The following is an 8772-nucleotide window of genomic DNA, read 5'->3' as shown; positions in this document are numbered from 1 at the left end:
ACCTGATTACCCTTTAGACCACTTCTTGGCACGTAGTAAGGGCTTAACAAATACCATAATTATTATCATTATTATTCCATTCTCATCCCAGCCCCTCATCCCACAGAAGGAGAGGGCCTCTGCCACAAGTCCAGAACTGGATGCCTAGGTAGGTTACCTTAACATCAGATTCAGTCCCCGACAGGCAAAATCATTCTCAAAGTAGTCTACTTACCTTACAGACGAGAGCAGTTTCAGGTCGTAAGGGAGTGAGGTGACTGCCTCAGGACATCGTGGCAGAGAAGAGGCTGGGATTTAAGGGTATTTGGAAAGTAGCCAGCTCCTCTCTGCCTGAATTAAAAGCTGCACCTGTGTGAACATGACCCTTGGAAAGGAATGCTGTGATATTGGTATAAGGAATCAGGTGAGTCAGGGGTGGCTCTGGAAAAGTGTTCTAGTTTTAGGGGTTCAAGCAAATTTCTATAAAATATTCCTACATTTCACTGCATATCCAACTTAGCATATGGGCATCATGCAGAATGGGAAGAGTTGGTAAATTTTCCCCACCTCCGGGTGGCCAAATATCATCATCATCAATCGTATTTATTGAGCGCTTACTATGTGCAGAGCACTGTACTAAGCGCTTGGGAAGCATAAATTGGCAACATATAGAGACAGTCCCTACCCAACAGTGGGCTCGCAGTCTAAAAGGGGGAGACAGAACAAAACCAAACATACTAACAAAATAAAATAAATAGAATAGATAATAAAATGAATAGAATAGATAAATAAAATAAATAGAATAGATAAATAAAATAAATAGAATAGATAATTAAATGAATAGAATAGATATCTGATTCTAGTCCTAATTAAGGAAAACACAGGACTCTGGAATTGGACAAGAACGGGGCAAAGATAAGAAGAGTTGGGAGGTTTAGGAAGGTCCATTCATAATTACAGTCCAAGACAAAAAGGCTACGAGAAATTGCTAAAATAGCATCAAGATATTGTTTAAGATCATTATCAGTCTCCATTTATCCCTTTGTACATAGGGTTGTACCAAGAATAATGACTGTTGAATACAGTCACCATTGATGAAGATCAACATATTTGTTTAGCCTGTTTTATGGTATTTGTTAAGCATTTACATTTTGGCAAACACTGTTTTAAGTGCTGGGGTAGAGAAATGTCAGTTAGTCTAAGTGAGAAAACTACTGCTCAAGTAGAGAAATTGGAAAAGCCTGTGAGAGACATTGGCTTTGATTTTTATAAGAAGCCTAGGTGGCTAATAATGAGACGGGAAAAGCAGTCTTCCCTTATTTGTACATTGTAAGCATTCAAAAATCATTTCCTAAAGTGGCATATTCCATACGCTTTTTTTATCCAGTCTTATCACTAACCATTGGTTACCTCACATAATAAGGAAAAAAAATAACTGGTGGTTAAATGGTCATTCTCTATACGCTCTCAACTGAGATTTAGTGTAGAACACAGGAGAGGTCTGTATTATGAACGAGAGAACCACAATGCAGAGCAAGAGAATAAAATCTTGACCTAGAATTGTTCTGAGCAAAAAGTCTTCAAGTAAATAAAGAAAAATAAATAAATAAAATGAATCATGTGAGATAATTCAGCTGTGGTTATTTTGCACCAGGGAGAAGTTTGTAATAGATCTGAACTAAACATTAATCCATTTATCTTTAACATTCTTTCATGGTGATTATCCCATTGCTACTAATTGGAAAACGTTCAAGCAGTCTTTAAGTATTTAAGTAATGGGTGTTCCCACAGAGTCATGTTTTTTTTCCACCGGCCTGATCCTGCAGGGGAGCACTGTAACACTTGTAGCACAGTTATTTCCATATTAATAGATTTGTGCCCTCCTAAAATCAAGATAATCATTTTGCTGGAGGGTCAATTTTTTTGAGGATTGGGTAAAGTAAAAAAACACATTCTTAAAATAGAGAAACAACATTCATGCTTCTTTCTGCAAAATATATGTGATAATGACAGAAATCATGAGCATTATTATACCATTCCCTCTTTCTCCCTGGGTGAATTTGGACAGATCTCATATCCTCTCTAATCACAGCCGGACTTTTACGTAGGAGGGGAGGAAAGGGAGAGAGATCTGAAGTCTCAAAGATGCAGGATAATTTTGGACAAAGTCAGAAGTTGGGGCAGTGAGTTGCTAGAGCAAGGTGAAGTCAATCTTATCAATCAGTTACATATATTGGGCACTTACTATGTGGAGAGCATGGTACTAAACATTTGGGAAAATACATTTCCATTTTTCCCATAGAGTGCTTACCTTTCATCATCAGCTGAATCTAAAAGTCAGGTGATCAGGAAGGGAATGGGACACTCCAGATTTCGGGAGATTAGTATGGGTGAAGTGGCTTTTACACAAAGTACTATAACCCTGTTAGTGTGTCCCCTCCCTTTACCATCTCACTTGCTCTCAGCTCTCTCCCCATCAATTCCCACCTAATATTGTTTTGCCTTATGCCATGGAGTCATCTCCGACCCGGAACTACTGCATGGACACATCCATCCCAGAACGCCCCACGTCCATCAGCAATCTTTCTGCTAATGTATCCCTAAGAGTTTTCTTGGTAAAAATATGGATGAGGTTTACCACTGCCTTCTTCCAGAGAAGGAGCGTGGCTCAGTGGAAAGAGCGTGGGCTTGGGAGCCAGAGGTCATGGGTTTGAATCCCTGCTCTGCCACTTGTCAGCTGTGTGACCTTGGACAAGTCACTTAACTTCTCTGGGCCTCAGTTCCCTCATCTGTAAAATGGGGGTTAAGACTGTGAGCACCACGTGGGACAACCTGATTACTTTGTATCCCCCAAGTGCTTAGAACAGTCTTTGCACATAGTAAGCGCTGAACAAATGCCAATCATTATTATTATTATTATTTCATGCAGTAAACCTGAGTCTCCCTTCTCAACTCTCTCCTATGTCACTGCTGCCCAGCACGGGTGAGTTTTGACTTGTAGCAGGTTGCCTTCCACTCGCTAGCCACTGCTCAAGCTAGGAATGGAATGGGTAGGCCTCTGCTTGACTCTACCTCCCACGGTAGAGACTGGTAGAGGACTGGAAACTCTCCAGGTGCGATCCTGCAAGGGGATACCCTCCTTAGGTTAGTTAATATTCCTGCCCAAACTTCTGCCAATCCCCAGAACAATGTAGTGAGGACTTCCAGAAGCAGCATGGCTCAGTGGAAAGAGCACAGGCTTGGGAGTCAGAGGTCATGGGTTCTAATCCTGATGTGCCACTGGTTTGCTGTGTGACTTTGGGCAAGTCACTTCACTTCTCTGGGCCTCAGTTACCTCATCTGGAAAATGGGGGTGAAGACTGTGAGCCTCATGTGAGACAACCTGATTACCTTGCATCCCCCCAGCACTTAGAACAGTGCTTGGCACATAGTAAGCGCTTAATAAATGCCATCAATCAATCAATCATATTTATTGAGCACTTACTGTGTGCAGAGCACTGTACTATGCGCTTGGGAAGTACAAGCTGGCAACATATACAGTCCCTACCCAACAGTGGGCTCACAGTCTAGAAGGGGGAGACAGAGAACGAAACCAAACATACTAACAAAATAAAATAAATAGAATAGATAGGTACAAGTAAAATAAATAAATAACCAGTATTATGATTATTATTCCACTTACCAGGAAACTATTGGACGACACAGAACTTAGTGCCATCACCGAATTGTGCTGCTTAGGCAGTGTAATATTCAATGGAACTTGGATAAGCAAAAAGGTAGTAAAGAGAATAAATACACTGCATTGATTTTTGACAGACTACAAGTAAAATATGGTGAAAGTGGGGTATCAAACTCCATGCCAAGTTAAAGTTCTATGAGGCTGTTTCTTGTGCTTTCCAACCTCCTTTAAGACCTTTCTCTTCCCCACTCGCCTCTCAAGATATCGCATATCTGCTCTTAAAATTTAATCCATCCACCTGTTCCCTGGGCTCTGTTTCTTCGCACCTCTTAAAATCTCTTCCCCCAAACCTTTCAACCTTCATTCCAGCTACCTGGAGTTTCTCAGTCTCCACTGGCTCCTTCACTCCTTTCAAATAAATGCAAGTCTCTCCTGTTTTAAAAGAACAATATGGTCTAGTGAAAAGATCACAGCACTGGGAGTCAGAGGACCTGGGTTCTAATCCCGGCTCGTCCATTTGTCTGCTGTGTGACCTTGGACAAGTCACTTACCTTTCCAGTACCTCAATTACCTGATCTGTAAAATAGGGATTGACTGTGAGCCCCATGTGGGACATGGACTTTGTCTAACCTGATGAGTTTGTATCTACCCCAGGGCTTAGTACAGTACCTAGCACAAAATAAGTGCTTAACAAATGCCATTAAAAAAACAAAAATAAACTCTCATCGCCTCCTGTGATCTAAGCTCCTTATGGGCAGGGATCATGGCTACCAACTCTGTTGTAGTGTATTATTCCATGGGCTTAGTACAATGCTCTGCATATAGTAAGTGCTCAATAAATAGCATTGATTGATCAATTGATTCCCGACTGAACTCCTCTTACCAGTCATATTCACCCAGGGTTTTAACTCTTTCCTTGACAAGGCTCTTTTTTGGTTCCTTACATTTCTCACTAGGCATTCACTGCCTTGGGCAGTTTTTCTGCTTGCCTTGGTTTAGTTGCCACTTCTATGTGGAAGACTTTCAAATCCATCTCCCCAGACCCAACCTCTATCCTGCTCTAAAATCTCATGTATTCTTTATTCTGGGCCATCTACACCATATTAGGCAGTATGTTGAATTACAGTAAAATAATACTCTTAAGGAATGTACATCTAAGAGAAAGACAGAACAAAACCGCAAAACGTGATCACAGTCTAAGAGAGAGGGAGAGTGGGTACGTTATCCCCGGTTTACAAATGAGGAAACTGAGTAACAGAGCAGTTAAATGACTTGCTTGCAGTCACACAGCAGGCATTTGGCAGAACTGGGATTAGAACCTAAGTCTCTTGATTCCCAGGCCTGTGTTCTTTCCTCAAGGCGCTACTTCTATGATATGAATTATGAGATTGCTTACTTAGTGCAGTGGTAAATGTTTCTTTTCCTATTTTTTGAAAGCTACCCATTAACAAAATGCTTCTAATTTCACTTCTACTAAATTGAAGAGTGTTTTGGTGAAGGAGGTGGTCCTTTGTGGGTGGCGTGGTCTTTTTTCTATTAAACTTTAGCTTTGGTTTTCCTTGCTAAGCATAAAGATAGACACTGCCAGATGGATACTAGACAAATGAAAAGAAAACTTGCTGGAAAAATCAAGAAACTCCCACACCCGGAGTAAGACCTATAATCTTTTATTTATTACGGTGGTTATGTTAAATATTTGAAGAGATCAACATTTAATTTCAAAAATCTGTTGAGTTTGAAATGAGCTCATGGATTATAGAAACCAAATAAAATGACAAGTAGATATCATAAACATTCCTTCTTGATAGATAGATCCTCATCTCTCATTTAGTAAGATATTGATTGGATATTGCTTATTTGTAATTACACATGATAAAGTGGGAAGAAAAGTTACAGAAAGCTTGAAGCATGAAAACAATTTGCTCTGTTAAACATATCAAGTGAAATTCCTTTATTTTCAAAGTCACACTTCAGGTGACTTTGAAAACAGAGGAAACACCCAGTTTTCCTACCAGAAACAAGAGTTAGCCCAGGACAAATGATCAATGCATTCTCATTCTTTTTCACTTTTGGTTTTCCCTTCCTTCCATTTTTCTCTGAATAATTCTTTCTTGTTGTATCCCTCTGGTTTTATACTCTAATTTCTTCTCTCTGCCTGCTTCTCATTCTTGGATGTGAGAGTTATGGTTGTCTGTTTTTGTGTATGTGAGGGGCAGGGGGGAGGTGTGTGTGTTTGTCAGATAGCGTTTCACAGCTGTAAATCCACATGGAATTATATCTACCTAAAAGAGACTCACCTATGGTGGCCTGGATGGGGTTTAGGACAAAACCCACAATTTCCTAAAACAATTTTGAGTCTCCTTGAGTGTCTATGTCATCCCACCAAAACTGTCTCCTTCAATTTTTGGAGTTGCAATGTTTCAATATCCCAACTATATTGCCAATAAAAGCTGTGATGGCAGCAGTAGCAACAGCCGCAGCAAACTAGAATTTCTCTTACTGTCTCCAACTGATGTTACTCTTCCTCTCAACATTGAAAATATTTATTATCTCTGAAAGTGTCTGTGGGCCTATAAATGTGTGTCTGTCTATGTCTGCCTGTGCGGTTGGTGAGGAGTGAGGAGGATAGTGGACTACTGGTAGGTACGTGAAGGAAAAAAGTCTGTGATGTCTTTACACACCCTTTTTTCTCCCCGGGTGTTGGGTAGGGTTGTGGCAGTGCCTGGGGGAAAGTGATCCCTCCGATGGGAGGAAGGGGCAAGGCCAGCAATTCCTTTCTCTTCTCCCAATTTTTGCTGAATTCCTGCTCCCTCAGGCTTCCTAATCCATTCCACCACCTGGAATCATTTCCGGCCAACCGGGTTCCTCAAAGATTACCACCCCGATGGTGACAATTTGGCTATTTTGATGCACTCTTCTTGACGGTTCGTGTTGGTTCACGTTGAGATCGGTGAGGGGCTCTGAATTAATAACAGTATTACCATTATTGTGAGTGATTATAATAATTTACAATAATACTAACAATATCATAATAATCAGATAAATATATGCTAAACCTTGCTCTAGGTAGAAAATAATGAGATCAGACATTGACTATGTCCGATTCAGGGCTCACTTTGTAAGAGGAAGTGCTCAGTACAGTGCTCTGCACACAGTAAGTGCTCAATAAATGCAATTGAATGATTGAATGAAAGGGAGGAAAAAGAGACACCCCCTTCACCTCCCCCACACAGCCCCCCCACCCTTTGTTCTATCCAGTCAAGAATGAGTAAGAATATTTAAAATTTTCCATGTGTTTTTTTAGTGTAGAATTGCTATTAATTTAATTATCCACTTGTTTTTGAACTATTTATTGTGTAAAAGCTTCTGTCGATCCTTAGAAGGAGCTGAATAAGAAGGAAAGAAGGTTTGTAGTGTTAAAATGTGGAAATGCTTATTGAAAATTTCCATAATGGTCCAATATTTATGATGAATGAGATTGTAGGAAATACATGACATGTGTTTCTATATTCATTACCGTATACCTACACATATGTTTTATAATCTTGAGTCTTTATTCTTTTCTGTGTTAAGTTTGATTATAAAATATTAACAATGGAAAGTCAAAAAGCCGAAAATGCATACACAGTATGATTCTGTTTTCCTGTGTGGACATTTTTCATTAAAATCTTTTTAGTTGTTTTGGGACATTAATGCTAAGAAAGGTTTACAACAAGATTAAAGGCACTGGATGCAGGAATCAAGCCTTTTACTTCATTCTAAATGGAAAGAAGGAGGTTTATTTCTGAGCATGAATCTATAAGAAAGATATAATCCAGGGCTATTTGGGAGGAAAATAAAAACTGGCCACAGGCTGAATGGAACTATCTAATTTTTCACAAGCTGCAGAGACATGTACAATTACCATTAATACCTATAGAATTAGCAAATGGGTAAAGTTCATTGTTCTGGTAATACTTTAAAAGAGTATTCTCAGCTTTATTAATTTGTTTTGTATTTACTGCAAGAGCAATAGGAGCCATTTGGTATTAACACAAATGTCGTAAGTCCCTCAATGGAATTTGCACTGTAATTCAGCTTTAATTATCTGGATCATTCTTTTAAGATGTGATCATTTCTCTTGCCTTTCTTCTTGGACATTAACTTCTGCACACATCACTACTTACTTTAAAAAGAAGTTGATGAATAATCCAAACACATTCTATATTTTTAACCTCAAGGACTTGGGGAAAGATATAGATTAATTTATTAAAATCCTAGTATACTCTATTTGAAATACTGATCAGTGTTTCAGTGGCATATAAAAGGCTTCTCAACTTTTATTGACCAGTTGAAAAGCACTTAAATATAGATGACGGTGAAATGAAGGAACTACACTATTGCTTAAAAATGCACACAGCTAAGAGCATAGACATTTATTTTAGAAGCGGCATCATTACATAAGTATTTGAAGATATATTTACCTCCTACCCCTATTGTTGTACCCTTACTGGAAAATCCAATGACTCTCAAATTCTTTTCACTTCTCAGACTCACTCACAATGCTAAGGAGAGGAAGAAAGGAGAGAGCACAGTCCTGGGCATCAGAATGACCTGGGTTCTAATCTCAGCTCTGCTACCTGTCTGCTATGTGACCCTGGGCAAGTCACTTCACTTGGCTCATAGTAAACGCTTAACAAATACCACAATTCTTATTAGCTGCGAATAGTGGCAAAGGTCTTCTCCTAATTGGTATTCCAAAGTCCTTCTTAGTAATTTACTCCACTTTTTAATGTTCCAAGTAAATCGTTCCAAATATCTACTGATTGTATATAAATGTGAAGCAGCGTGGCTCAGTGGAAAGAGCACGGGCTTTGGAGTCAGAGGTCATGGGTTCAAATCCTGGCTCTGCCAATTGTCAGCTGTGTGACTTTGGGTAAGTCACTTCACTTCTCTGGGCTTCAGTTACCTCATCTGTGAAATGGGGATGAAGACTGTGAGCCCCCTGTGGGACAACCTAATCACCTTATAACCTCCCCAGCACTTAGAACAGTGCTTTGCACATAGTAAGCACTTACCAAATGCCATTATTATTATTATTATTCTCCACGGGAAGTTAGGTGGTTATTAAACAA

General features: G+C 39.5%; 1 non-coding gene across 1 annotated transcript; it reads right to left on the bottom strand.

Annotated features, from left to right (window-relative positions):
• Positions 1 to 2972: 2972 nt before the first annotated feature.
• LOC119948991 lies at positions 2973 to 3110 on the bottom strand. The gene has a single exon (XR_005457090.1). It is a non-coding gene; the product is annotated as a small nucleolar RNA SNORA7 (small nucleolar RNA).
• Positions 3111 to 8772: the final 5662 nt, after the last annotated feature.

This window comes from Tachyglossus aculeatus, chromosome X3 (assembly GCF_015852505.1).
Source record: "Tachyglossus aculeatus isolate mTacAcu1 chromosome X3, mTacAcu1.pri, whole genome shotgun sequence".
NCBI classification, from domain to species: Eukaryota; Metazoa; Chordata; class Mammalia; order Monotremata; family Tachyglossidae; genus Tachyglossus; species Tachyglossus aculeatus.
This window is presented reverse-complemented; position numbering and strand designations above follow the sequence as displayed.